The sequence below is a fragment of the Bos indicus genome, chromosome 26, assembly GCF_029378745.1.
Source record: "Bos indicus isolate NIAB-ARS_2022 breed Sahiwal x Tharparkar chromosome 26, NIAB-ARS_B.indTharparkar_mat_pri_1.0, whole genome shotgun sequence".
NCBI classification, from domain to species: domain Eukaryota; kingdom Metazoa; phylum Chordata; class Mammalia; order Artiodactyla; family Bovidae; genus Bos; species Bos indicus.
Genome location: NC_091785.1, coordinates 903,101 through 918,070, shown reverse-complemented (window position 1 = coordinate 918,070; position 14,970 = coordinate 903,101). Strand labels below are relative to the sequence as shown.

The window sequence follows — 14,970 nt, the reverse complement described above, 5'->3', positions numbered from 1 at the left end:
AGAAGAAGGGGATGAGATGGTTGGAAGGCATCACCGACTCAATGGACATGAGTTTGGGTGAACTCAGGGAGTTGGTGATGGACAGGGAGGCCTGGCGTGCTGCAATTCATGGGGTCGCAAAGAGTCGGACACAACTGAGCAACTGAACTGAACTGAATTAGAGGCCAGGAATATTTAGCTTCAGGAATGGCTAGAACAAAACACTCAAATAATGTTACAATCTTTTGGTGTCTTTGTGTGTGTGTGTGTGTGTGTGTGTGAACTCCATGCCAATATTTTTCCTCTGTTGGCCTCTCTTTCAGACAAGCCCTCATTTATGCCAAAAAGAGCCTCAGATTCAAATCCTCATAGTTTATCAACTGTGGTGGAAAAAGAGCTTCTCCTTCCTATTAGTTCCAATAAAAGTCCCAGATTGTACCTCATTAGTCTGGGATGGATCTTGTGACTATCTGTGAACCAATCACCGAGGCCCACTAGATGGAATGCTATGATTGGTGAGGCAAGGCTCATATGCCCTTCCTTGAAACTGGGGGACTAATCTCAGCCTCATCTAATCACATGTATAAAAACAGGAAAATTGAGATAGTATATCCTGAAGAATGGAAAGTGCATGCTTGACATGCAAAAACATTGTAGAGTCTGTTAGCTAAGATTATATTAGAATGTGAGTGAGTGCCAAAATAGCTAAAAATCATAGTGGTTTAAACAAAAATGGAAGTTTATTTCTCTCTCATATTCAAAAAGCCAAATAGTAGTCATATCAGAACTGTTAAAGCACTTGTAGTATAAGAAATCAAACTTAATTATCTTGTTATTGCTCTCTATAGGATATCTAGTCTAAAGGTCACCTCATTGTCCAAGATAAATGCTGTAGCTCCAGCTATTACATCTTTATCTGCCCAACAAATATAAGAAAGTATAAAAGAAGACAGATCCCCCCCCCCACCTCAACTTTATACATTACCTCCAGATACATCCCATTGAATGGAACATAATCATTTGGCCATATCTAGCTATAAAAGTTGGAGAAGGCAATGGCAACCCACTCCAGTACTCTTGCCTTGCAAATCCCATGGATGGAGGAGCCTGGTACGCTGCAGTCCATGGGGTCACTAAGAGTCAGACACGACTGAACGACTTCACTTTCACTTTGCACTTTCAGGCATTGGAGAAGGAAATGGCAACCCACTCCAGTGTTCTTGCCTAGAGAATCCCAAGGACCGGGGAGTCTGGTGGGCTGCCATCTATGGGGTCACACAGAGTCGGACACGACTGAAGTGACTTAGCAGCAGCAGCAGCTACAAAAGAGGCTGGGAAATTTGTTCTTTTTTCTGAGGAACCAAGCACTGAACCAAAAATTGGAGTTTAAAAATTGGGGAGAGAACAATGAATACTGGGGAAAAACTATAAGATTTTAATACAAAGAGTTAAATAATTATAGTGCAATACAAGCTAGTAAGTGATAATAAAACAAAATAAAGGAATGATGTGTTTGGCTTTATATTTCTGGAACTCTAAGCAGCTATAATTCAAATTGGTCTCCTGATAACACTGTCAAGTTAGGGACTCATTGATCCAGAAGAATACTGAATCATGATAAAAGTCAAACTGTGTCAGCCAGAGACTTTAGGTACATCACTTATATAACTGTAGACATTCACTGAAGACATTGTTTTGAGAGTAATAATGAAATAATTTTTCAGACATTGGGAGTTTTTCATTTCAGATCTTCAAATAATGTCACAAACAGTCACAAATAGTTTACATGACAACGTTGAGAATAATATTAAGTAAATGTTTTCCCTGTTCTATTATTAAGAAACCAGAAGCAAAGCCAAACCAACAGAGTATTTCAGAACTGTACAAAGTCTACCGAATAAAATGAAGAGCCTCATTTCAAAGATTTTTGCTAACATGGATTTAACATACACTTCCACACTCCCCTCCCAGAGATACACAACACTGCCAGCACTAACCATAACCATTCATTCAGCACACTCCCCACATTTTCAGCTAAATCTTTTAGTAATGTTGTCATTCTGGGTAAAACTCCCTGAAAATATCCATTCTTGTTGAAATTTCACACTTCTTTTTACAGTTGCGAAACCACTAAAGAAGAGTGGATGAGCACAGCAGGAGAGAGAGAAATAATAACTAAAATAAAATTTCCCTCTCAAGAATGCCCTCCAAATGCCAAAATCATTGAAAAGATCTAATTAAGCCAAGACATAAACACAATAAACTTCTATAATTGTTTGGCAAACACCAGAAGTATAAGGTGATCATCAAAATAATTGCAAAAAGCATTATTCTAAGAAGAACAACTATAATTCTAAAATTATGTTATATATTTACAACATAGTCCTCTCAGAAAGTGATATAACAAACAGATAAGAATAAGTGATAATATCAAAGATATGAACAATTAATACTGTACTGGATTTATCAAATATATTAAATGTTGGAATACACACACACAGAGCCATTAAGAATATATATTTTTTGGATACACATACAACATTTATAAAAGTAAACAATTTTAGGCCTTTGAATTAATCTTAATAAATCCCCAAAGATCAATATACAACTCAGATTACTTCAACCATAGTACAATAAAATTTGAAATTAATGCCAAAAAAATATAGTTATTAAGACCTTTCAAATGCTTGAGAATTAAATAACATAAGACCAGGCAACTCATGGAGTTAAAAAAAAGAAAAAAACAGAGAAAATAAAGATCTGCTTAGAACTGAACATGAACAAAACACCACTCATGTAAAAAATTGTTTGACATAGCTAAGCCAACACTTAGAAGGAAATTGATTGTTCCACAAACACTCATTAGGAATTAAGGTTAAAAATAGAAATCTTTATTCTTTCTTTTCTTCTTACCTCTTTGGACGTGCTTTGTTACTCTTTCCGAATTCACTGAGTTAGATGCTGTGCTTAAATGACTAATAAATATATGAAAAATATGCTCAGCCTCATTAATATTCAGAGATAAGCAAATGAAAACAATGAGATACAAGGCTGGTTTGTTACACACATCTGCATAGTCCATATTTGCATTCCAGACATCAGAAAAAGAAGGAAATGGAGAAGAATGGGAAATCCCTTCCTTTAAAAGGTACATGGCCTGAAAAATACACACATGACCACAGCTCAAAACCAACAGACCAGAACTTGGTCATATGACTATACATAACACCTCAGAGCTTTCTTAAGGTCTGGGATATGTATATTTTATAGTATGGCTTCCATATACCAAGATGATAACTGGCGTTTTACATTACTGTTGAAGGAGCAGAGAATGGATACTGAGCAGAGAGCTGGCATGCTCGGTCACAGTTGACTTAAATGAATTATTTTTTTTTTACCCTTGGACTTCTATGAAGGTTTCAGTTCCCTTCTGATATTCTCATTTAGTTGTAAAAAAGTCTCTGCTGCTCAGATTTGGATTTCAAAAACATGCCAAAAGTAGCTTTGGAAAGAAAAAATATATATATGGAATTTTCCTCTAGGAAACTCTTTACTCCAGTATTTAATTTTTAAGCATGTACCTTTTATGGAGTGTTCAAATTAACACTATCTGTGGTCTTATAAAGTGGAACTGATTTGGAAGTTCAGACCCTGAGGATTGATGGCAGTCAACTATGTATACTTAAAATCAGACTATTTTGCATTTCTGTTCATGATATTCCATGATTTACTAATGTTTTTATCTTTTCAATTCTTTCACCCCAAGAAAAATGTATAAACCTCCTTGCATGCTATGACAAGAACTTTTAACACTTCTTTTGTATCTCTGTTAAATGAATGGGTATTTGACAAATAAATTGTTTAACTGAATACAGAGCAGAATATTTTCTTTGGAATAACTGACTCCTCTCAATTAATATGAAAAGCCATAATTTCCTCTCTCAGACCCTTCCCACTTATTTCCCAGGAAACAAGATAGCCCAGGCTTATCAGTTTATAAAAGTCTAATTTCTTTATATAGAAACATTCTAGTCTTCAACCTTCAAGGCAAAATCTTAAGATTCTGTCACTCACAGAAAGAATCAAGAGACCTATTGTCACCTATGACTGACTCATGATAGAAGCAAGCAAGAAAATGAGAATAAATGGGTAGAAAAGCAAAAGCCAAGAGGTGGAGGGTTGTGATACAAAGCAAGGTGCTAGCACTAGAGTTCAAGGTCATTGCACTTACATCAAGGGTCAGCAGATCAAGGATCAAGGGTCCAAGATCCTCACCCCATTGACTGAACGGGGATGAAATATCACTTTTTATTCTACCTCTTTTCTGCTGTAACCCATAGCACTCAAAGAAATGTAGATACACAAGTAAAATCCGTCTAACATTTGCATTTGTTCCCCAAAAGTGCATAAAAGAGATAATAATGTAGGAAGTGACAACACTATCTCTTTCCTGGGGTGCCACTGGCTGCCTATCAGAGTCAGTGCTGGTACCAGGTAAGGAATTCATGATACCCTAGGGATGAATCTAACTGTAGCCAGTGGAAATAAGCTTCTTTCACATGACACATACATTTCCCCATGTCCTGAGTTCTGAAATGTGTTTGTGCAGAGAGGCATTACCCTTCACTGGTCCCCAAGCCTACTTCTGAAGTCTTGGAAGAGGTTTAGCAGGGAAGAGTAGGTTCAAGATAGGCAAAAATGGAAAATGATTAAAAGGAGCTATAAACACCAAAGTTGGGCAAAGATGGTGTCATGAGCTGAACTGTGTCCTTTACATATTTTTATCTCAGTTCCCCATTTGTGAAATTACAATAATAATTTTTTTACCCCTTAAGAGTTTTTGTAATTACTAAAATGAGTCAACATATATAAGAGCTTAGAATATCTGGCACATAATAACAGCTCTGCAAGTCTTACCTGTGACTGTATGCTACATTCAACTACCTTTAGAATGCAGTCCACACAGGCTCCAGCCAACAACTGTTCCACTGAAAGCAGTAGCTAGGACCTTTTTCTGGTGCTCAGGCTCCATCTTGATGTGTTTCACATCTCTGTCTCACTGCCTCTCCCAGCAGAGCCAGTCTGAACATCTTCCTTGCTGAGCTGGTGCATGTAGCTAAGGAAACAAAGACAATGACAAAGCTGTATATGCTGCTGCCCGGTTCATCATGTGTGACCTGTAACATGCAAGAGAACTATATAGTGAAACTGAAACACTGAGACCCAGATTACAGTTTTCCCTTTGTACATAACTGCCATTTCTTGAGGGCCTTCAGTGTGACAGGCACTGTGTACTTCCCACTTTCCATGCTGTCATGAACTGAATGTTTTCATCCCCCCAAAATCCATGTTTAGGCCTTAAATCCCAGTGTGATGGTGTTTGGAGGTGGGGCCTTTGGGAGGTAATTAGGGTTAGATGAGGTCATAAGGTTAGAGCCCCAGTGATAGGCTTTGTATCTTTATAAGAAGAGCCACCAGAGGACTCTGTCTCTCTCATTCTCTCTTTCTACTGTATCAGGACACAGCAAGAGGGTCAACCAGGCTGACACCATGATTTCACATTTCTAGCCTCCAGAGTTGTGAGGAAAAAAATTATTTTTATTTAAGCCACTTGGTTTATGGTATTTTGTTAAGGTAGCTTGAGCTGACTAAGAAACAGGCATTATTCTTTGTTCTCATCAGGGTGCACAAGACCCAGTCTCTGCCCTCAGGGGACTTACAGCTTAGTGATTAAATACTAATCTCAAAGCAATTACTTAGTGTGACAAGGAAATACAATGATAGTTCAAGGGAAGAAATATGTAAACTACCCCCTACATACCTGCCCATAGCTTTCTGCCAAAAGCAAGGTATTTATTTCTGTCTTCATGATAGCAAGCAATGAAATTTGAAAATATGAAGCACCATTTTTTTTTTTCCCACTCATCAACCTAGCAAATTCTCCAGAGCTATGCTTTTCTCTCTTCCTCACACTTTCCCCCCTGTGTGTGTGTGTGTGTGTGTGTGTGTACACATTTCCCGTCACTTAGAAATCACCAATATCCTAAGGTTTCACAACAATCTTGCCCTCTTGAGTGATGGTGGTTTCAGAACCAAGGTCAGCACCTGAGCCCTACCATTCCCATACTGTCAATTTTGTATTTATACCTATGGAAGTGGTGTGATCAGATTTCTTCTACAGTCACAGGTTAAGCCATCCCTCATACACCAGTCTAAGAAAATAATACTAATAGTAAAACAATAGCAATGATATCTAACATTCATTGTGTTCTTACTATATGGTATACATGCATTGTTTATTATCTCCAGCTTTTAGTTGAGAGATATTCAGCAAAAGGAGGTCAAGTGACTTGCCCAAGATCACACAAACAGTAAGAGTTAAGGCAGAACTGGAACCTATGTTAGGTAATTATTGTTATTATTCAATTTGACATTTCTAATTATATAACTGAAATTATTGTTTCTCTGAAACATATTTCTGGAAAAAGGTACTGTTTTTTAGGAATGTTGTAAGAATTATGTGCATTTCACCAGACAAATATTACACTGTTGATCACAATTTAATTAATTTTGGGTCACGGAGCTCCAATGAACTGAGGTAACATGTGAGGTCTCCAGCAAAAAAGTCAAGCTGTGAGGCTGAGTCAGGGGCTCCTTGAGTTAGCTACTGCCTTCAGTCCTAGCCTGTGAGTGATGTATTTACTGCCACCAATAGGGAAGAATCCAGAAGGGGGAAGTAATGGAAAATTACTATCTTTCACAGACTTTGCTGGATATTTTTGCAATATTTTAAAAATTTGATATTCACCTTTAAAAATAAAAGTGTTCACCTATAAATACACACTCGAGACAGAAATAAGACCAAGAGGAAGAATTTATTCATTTCCCAGTACCCAATCACTCTTTTTTATTTTTTGTGTATGTCTTGTATTTATAAAATTAGTTTCATCAAGTAGGGGAACAAGCAGTCCCCATCCCTGCTTCAGTTGTGAAGCACTTATCAGCTAAACATATTGAGACTTCAAGTAAAATTTCATTTGAAGAATGCCATTAATTTTTAATTAAGCATTTAAAATTTATCTAGTAATGGTTTTAGATAATTTTGTATATACTTTCAAATTGAATTTCATTCATAAACAATAAATATTTATAGCTGATTTAGTGATCTCACGGAAGAAAACAAGGAAACATGAATCTCAGGATTTCAGGAACTCAGATATCAACTTGCTATCTACTCAAAAACCACTAGGTGGTACTAGGTAATTTTTCTTTTCCCTTAAAAGTGAGACGCGCGCGCGCGCGCGCGTGTGTGTGTGTGTGTGTGTGTGTGTGTGTTTCTTCTCTCGGTCCTGTTAAGAACGGTGAAAAAAGTGCAATATGCTTAAAGGAAATCTGGGGCTTGACGAAAAAGTTCCCAAATTGGACTGTGGTGATGGCTTACAAATTTAAATCATAAATTTTTGCTAAACCAGCTTGAATTGTACTTCAATAAAATAGTTCAAAGAGGAAAAAAGCTAAAATAAACATTTCCATACATGGCACATCTTGAAATTTATGTATACTTTGTCTATATATTCATAAAAAACTTTTTGGTCAGCTACAAGTTAACATTTTTAATTCAGGTATATAATCTGAATCAGTGTAATTGAGGATATATTTAAATTCTTTTCCTGTGTTAGGTAGTACTCTCAAACAGAAACAATCCAGTATTTAGTTTTGGCCTTTTCAACATCTTCTTCCCATGCAGAGTACCTCCATGTTGCTCATAGTGGACCTTGCAGGCATTATACTGGCTGGAAAAAAAAAAAAAAAAGAGCGAGAAAACAAACATCACCTGATCCTACTTATGTTACTGTGCTAAGTCACTTCAGTCATGATCCTTCAGTAGGATCTTTGGAACCTACTTATATGTGGATTAAAAAAAAAAAAAAGAACTCATAGACACAAAGAACAGATTGGTGATTACCATAGTTGGAGGATCAGGGGTGCAAAATGGGCTGTTGTTCAGTCACTAAGTCATCTCTGACTCTTTCGACCCCATGAACTGCAGAATGCCAGGCTTCCCTGTCCTTCACTATCTCCTGGAGTTTGCTCAAACTCATGTCCATTGAATCAGTGATGCCATCTAACCATCTCAGCCTCTGTCTCTCCCTTCTTCTTTTGCCTTCAATCATTCCCAGCATCAGGTGGCCAAAAGATTGGACCTTCAGCTTTTGCATCAGTCCTTCTAATGCATATTCAGGGTTGATTTCCTTTAGGATTGACTGATTTGATCTCCTTGCTGTCCAAAGGACTCTCAAGAGTCTTCTCCAGCACCACAATTTGAAAGAATCAATTCTTCAGTGCTCAGCTTTCTTTATGATCCAACTCTCACATCCGTACATGACTACTAGAAACACCGTATCTTTGACTAGATGGACCTTCGTTGGCAAAGTGATCGTCTTTTTTAATAACACTGCCTAGATTTGTCAGCTCTCCTTCCAAGGAGCAAACGTCTTTTAATTTCATGGCTGCAGTCACCAGCCACAGTGATTTTGGAGCCCAAGAAAACTGTTACTGTTTCCACATTCTCCCCATCATTTGCCATGAAGTGATGGAACCGGATGCCATGATCTTCATTTCTTGAATGTTGAGTTTTAAGTCAGCTTTTATATGGGGAGAAATACTTTTATATGGGGAGAAATTACAGAAAACCTTTCTGTACTTCAGAAAGTACAAACTTCCAGCCATAAAGTAAGTCATTCATGGGGATATAATGTACAGCATGGTGACTATAACTAATAATAATATATCCATTGGGTATTTGATGTATTGCATATTTAAAACTTGCTGCGCAGCACCACAGCAGGAGCAGCAGCTAGGCAGCACTGGAATGACTTTGAGGAGACAGCCCACATCCAACAGCAAAAGAGAAGCCCCAGCAAGATGGTAGGAGGGGCAAAATCACGTCTAGAATCAAACCCCATACCAGCAGAGATGCTCAGAGGGTCAAACAAACCTTGTGCACACCAGGACCCAGAGACCCCAGAGAGACTGAGTCAGAACTATGTTTGAGTCTCTCCTAATGAGGTATAGTCAGCAGTGGGCTGCGGCAGGGGCAGGGGCTCTGGGTGCAGTAGACTGGCATAAGCCCTCTTGGAGGTCACCATTAATCCACCATAGAGTCATGAGAACTTACACAGGACTGAAAAACAGATTCTTGGAGGGCACAAATAAAACCCTGTGCACACCAGGACCCAGGAGAAAGGACCAGTCACCCCACAAGAGACTGACCCAGACTTGCCCATGAGTGTCCAGGAGTCTCTGGCTGAGGCCTGCTGCAGGGTAGGGGACACTGAATGCAACAGTGCCTGCATGGGACCTTTACCTCCACCATAGTTTGGCCTCAGGTCAAATAATAGGGAGGGAACATAGCTCCGCCCATCAACAGAAAATTGGATTAAAGATTTGCTAAGCATAGCCCCGCCCATCAGAACAACACCCAGTTTCTCCCTCAATCAGTCTCCCTCATCAGGAAGCTTCCATAAGCCTCTTATCCTTCTCCATCAGAGGGCAGAAAACCATGCACAGAAAACTAACCAATCTGATCACATGGACCACAGCCTTGTCTAACTCAATGAAACTATGAGCCATGCTGTGTAGGGCCACACAATATGGACGGTCATGGTAGAGAGTTCTGACAAAACGTGGTGCACTGGAGAAAGGAATGGCAAACTACTTCAGTATTCTTGCCTTGAGAACCCCACGAACAGCGTGAAAAGACAAAAAGATAGGACACTGAAAGATGAATTCCCCAGGTCAGTAGGTACCCGACATGCTACTGGAGATAGTGGAGAAATAACTCCAAAAAGAATGAAGAGATGGAAACAAAGCAAAAATAGCACCCAGTTGTGGATGTGACTGGTGATGGAAGTAAAGTCTGATGCTATAAAAGCAATATTGCATAGGAACCTGGACTGCTAGGTCCATGAATCAAGGCAAATTGGAAGTGGTCAAACAGGAGATGGCAAGAGTGAACATCGACATTTCAGGAATCAGTGAAATACAATGGACTGGAATGGCTGAATTTAACTCAAATGACCATTATATCTATACTGTGGGCAAGAATCCAATAGAAGAAATGGAGTAGGTATCATAATCAACAAAAGAGTCCGAAATGCAGTACTTGGATGCAATCTCAAAAACGATACAATGATCTCTGTATGTTTCCAAGGCAAACCATTCAATATCACAGTAATCCAAATCTATGCCCCTACCAGTAATGCTGAAGAAGCTGAAGTTGAACGTTTCTATGAAGACCTACAAGACCTTCTAGAACTAACACCCAGAAAAGATGTCCTTTTCATTAAGGGGACTGGAATGCAAAAGTAGGAAATCAAGAAACACCTGGAGTAACAGGCAAATTTGGCCTTGGAGTACAGAATAAAGCAGGGCAAAGGCTAATAGTTTTGCCAGAGAATGCAATGGTCATAGCAAACACCCCCTTCCAACAACACAAGAGAAGACTCTACACATGGACATCACCAGATGGTCAATACAGAAATCAGATTGATTCTATTCTTTGGAGCCAAAGATGGAGAAGCTTTTTACAGTCAGCAAAAACAAGACTGGGAGCTGACCATGGCTCAGATCATGAATTCCTTATTGCCAAATTCAGACTTAAATTGAACAAAGTAGGGAAAACCAGTAGACCATTCAGGTATGACTTAAATCCCTTAAAATTATACAGTGGAAGTGATAAATAGATTCAAGGGATTAGATCTGATAGACAAAAGAGTGCCTGAAGAATTATGGAGGTTCGTGACATTGTACAAGAGGCAGTGATCAAGACCATCCCCAAGAAAAAGAAATGCAAAAAGGCAAAACGGTTGTCTGCGGAGGCCTTACAAATAGCTGTGAAAAAAAAGACAAGCAAAAGGCAAAGGAGAAAAGGAAAGATATACCCATCTGAATGCAGAGTTACAAAGAATAGCACAGAGAGATAAGAAAGCCTTCCTCAGTAATCAATGCAAAGAAATGGAGGAAAACAATAGAATGGGAAAGACTAGAGATCTCTTCAAGAAAATTAGAGATTCCATGGAACATTTCATGCAAAGATGGGCACAATAAAGGACAGAAATGGTATGGACCTAACAGAAGCAGAAGATACTAAGAAAGGGTGGCAAGAATATAACAGAACTGTACAAAAAAGATCTTCATCATCCAGATAACCACGACGGTGTGATCACTCACCTAGAGCCAGACATCCTGGAATGCGAAGTCAAGTGGGCCTTAGGAAGCATCAATAGGAATAAAGCTAGTGGAGATGGTGGAATCCAATTGAGCTATTTCAATCCTAAAAGATGATGCTATGGTAGTGCTGCACTCAATATGTCAGCAAATTTGGGAAACTCAGCAGTGGCCACAGGACTGGAAAAGGTCAGTTATCATTCCAATCTCAAAGAAAAGGCAATGCCAAAGGATGATCAAGCTACCATACAATTGCACTCATCTCACAAGCTAGTAATGTTCAAAATCCTCCAGGCCAGGCTTCAACAGTACGTGAACTGTGAACTTCCAGATGTTCAAGCTGAATTTAGAAAAGGCAGAGGAACAAGAGATCAAATTGCCGAGATCCACTGGGTCATCAAAAAAGCAAAAGAATTCCAGAAAATCATCTATTTCTGCTTTATTGACTATGCCAAAGCCTTTGACTGTGTGGATTGCAACAAACTGTGGAAAATTCTTAAAAGAGATGGGAATACCAGACTACCTAACCTGCCTCTTGAGAAAACTGTATGCAGGTCAAGAAGTAACAGTTAGAACCAGACATGGAACAACAGACTGAACAGTTAGAACTAGACATGGAACAACAGACTTGTTCCAAATAGGGAAAGGAGTATGTCAAGGCTGTATATTTTCACCCTGCTTATTTAACCAATATGCAGAGTACATCATGAGAAACACTAGGCTCAATGAAGCACAAGCTGGAATCAAGATTGACAGGAGAAATATCAATAACCTCAGGTATGCAGATGATACCACCCTTATGTCAGAAAGCGAAGAACTAAAGAGCCTCTTGATGAAAGTGAAAGAGGAGAGTGAAAAAGTTGGCTTGTAACTCAACATTCAGAAAACTAAGATCATGGCATCTGGTCTCATCACTTCATGGCAAATAGATGGGGTAACAGTGGAAACAGTGACAGACTTTTTTGGGGGGGGGCTTCAAAATCACTGCAGATTGTGACTGCAGCCATGAAATTAAAAAGTGCTTGCTCTTTGGAAGAAAAGTTATGACCAACCTAGACAGCACAGTAAAAAGCACAGACATTACTTTGCCAACAAAAGTCCATCTAGTCAAAGCTATGGTTTTTCCAGTAGTCATGTATGGATGTGAGAGCTGGACTATAAAGAAAGCTGAGCACCTAAGAATTGATGCTTTTGAACTGTGGTGTTGGAGAAGACTCTTGAGAGTCCCTTGGACTGCAAGGAGATCAAACCAGTCCATCCTAAAGGAAATCAGTCCTGAATATTCATTGGAAGGACTGATACTGAAACTCCAATACTTTGGCTACCTGATGTGAAGAACTGACTCATTGGAAAAGACCCTGATACTGGGAAAGATTAAAGGCAGGAGAAGGGGACGACAGAGGATGAAATGGTTGGATGGCATCACTGACTGAATAGACATGAGTGAGTAAACTCTGGGAGTTGGTGACAGACAGGGAGGCCTGGCATGCTGTAGTCCAATGGGTTGCAAAGTGTCAGAGATAACTGCACAACTGAACTGAACTGAACCTGATCTAATACTTCTTCCTGATAAAAACCTTGGACCATTAATGACATGATACGACTTGATTTTCTGGGGCCCCATGTGAGCTGGTCTGAGGTTAGAGCGTGCTGTTGATTGCACTGTGGCCTACTGGCATGTCTTTCCTCCCTTACCGACTCAGGATTTAGCAATCTTCTCTTGGACCCCAAACTACTATTAAGAGAAAATGCCTGGACTCGCCTGACTGGACTAGCTCACAAACCATCCTCACTAGGCCCCACTCAGCCAACCTGCCAGCTGATTGTAGATGCCCAAGTCCAGCCAAGATTAGCAGAATGACTCAATTAACTTGCAGATCCATACAAATAATAAAAGATGGTTGGTTGTTTATGCCACTTACATTTTGGGGTGTTTGCAGCAATAATTGCTGACAGGTTAGTCAGGCTACTGCAACTTAGACTGTCCTCTCTGCCTCTGGCATAACCTAGGTGAGTTCAGTTCAGTTTAGTTCAGCTCAGTCGTGTCTGACTCTTTGCAACCCCTTGGACTGCAGCACACCAGGCTTCTCTGTCCATCACCAACTCCCAGAGCTTGCTCAAACCACAGTGGGTTAGAGTCAACCATACTAGAGTGAAAAATGGAAGTTAAGATGGATGAGAACTTAAAGTTATATTATAGCTTCTAAACAAATTTACAACAAAGATACTCTTTGAACTGGATCCAAGCTCTATAATCTGTAAGTTAAGCCTATATATTTAACTTAAATTCATATTCTTCAAAATGTGTGAGGTGATACTCTTTTATTCTCCCATAGACTAACATGTTCACATGGTTCTTCCACATTCATTACTTTTTTTCTGCCCATCCCAAGGCAGTTTGTCAAATTACATTAACTTAAATAACAATTTTAACTAACTTCTCTTAGAAACACACAGATCTGACTATTTCAGAGTATCTAAGCCAATGATACCATGTCATTTATGCCTAAAGCACTTCTAGATGTTGTTAGATGGCAAGTACAACATAATTATCAAGCATATATAGGATGTTTTCTTCAGTTGGCAAATTAGTCAACATTCACATGCAAATAACAGAAAATGAATGTCTATGATTTGATTAAAGATTTCTTAAGATCTGTTGCAAAAGGAAGGTTTAATGGCCTAACAGAATGACCATTACCTTGAACTCTTGCTGACTCTATTTTCTCACATTGTAAACCATTTTCTTTCCCAGCACTCTCCTAGCTTTCAAATGGCTGTATTCCTTGGATCAAGCTCCACTATACACTGTCTTCCACAAAAAAAAATTTTGAAAACCTTGCTCTTCAGTGTGGTCCACAAATCAGGAATATCACAAATCCCATCCAAACATGTTGAATCAGAATCTGCATTTTTAAAAAAAATCTCCAAGTGATTACTTTTCACTCTTAATTATACTATTATTTTCATTTATTATTTCATTTCAGGCTCTATTTAATTCGTATACTTAGCCATAACTTGGAGACCATGGCAGTGCAATTCCCTATTGTTTTCAGTGGTTAGGCAGGCAGTCTTTTTTTTTTTTTCTTCCTCAAAGAGCCTGTCTTAAAAAGACGGTAGGTTTCAATTGGGTGTGTCCACTTAGATATGGTTTGCAGGCCCTCTGTATCTATGGATTTGAAACCCATGAATATAGACTGCTGACTGTACTAGCCATTTTATATGAGGGGCTTGACCTGTGGATTTGGTACCCGTGGGGGCTCCTGAAACCAATCCCAAAGATACTGAAGGAGTGTACTTCACACAGCACTGCTCCTCCCTACAGTGCACAGCAGCAAGCATGAGTAATGCCACACAACCTTTGAGAGCTTTGACTCACAATTGCTGTGAAGTGTTCACCCTCTTACATGCCATCAGAACTGATTCCCCTTCTCCATCTCTGCTGGATATTGATAAGTATGCATCATATCCTCAATAACATTTTCCCCACATTTACATGTTTTTCTTCTATCAGACAGTGCATATCTTGAGGGCAAGTACTAGATCCCTTATTCAACTTTTTAGAATCTCCAAGGCCAAATACAGTGCATGATACAGGGTAGATAGACGTTGGATTGTGCTCTCTGTAATTAATGAATGAAAGAAAAAAAAAAAAAAAAACTTGGTCACTAAGTGACTCATGAAGTTTCAAATACATGCAAAAATATCTAATCTGTTTCTGAAGTTTTAAATTATAGTATATATTTTCACAGTTAAGTCAAT

The 14,970-nt window shown here is 38.9% G+C and overlaps 1 protein-coding gene across 1 annotated transcript in view; it reads left to right on the top strand.

Moving 5' to 3' along the window:
• CISD1 (CDGSH iron sulfur domain 1) overlaps positions 1–14,970 on the top strand; it is a 324,421-nt gene that overhangs the window by 235,320 nt on the left and 74,131 nt on the right. The window lies entirely within an intron of this gene.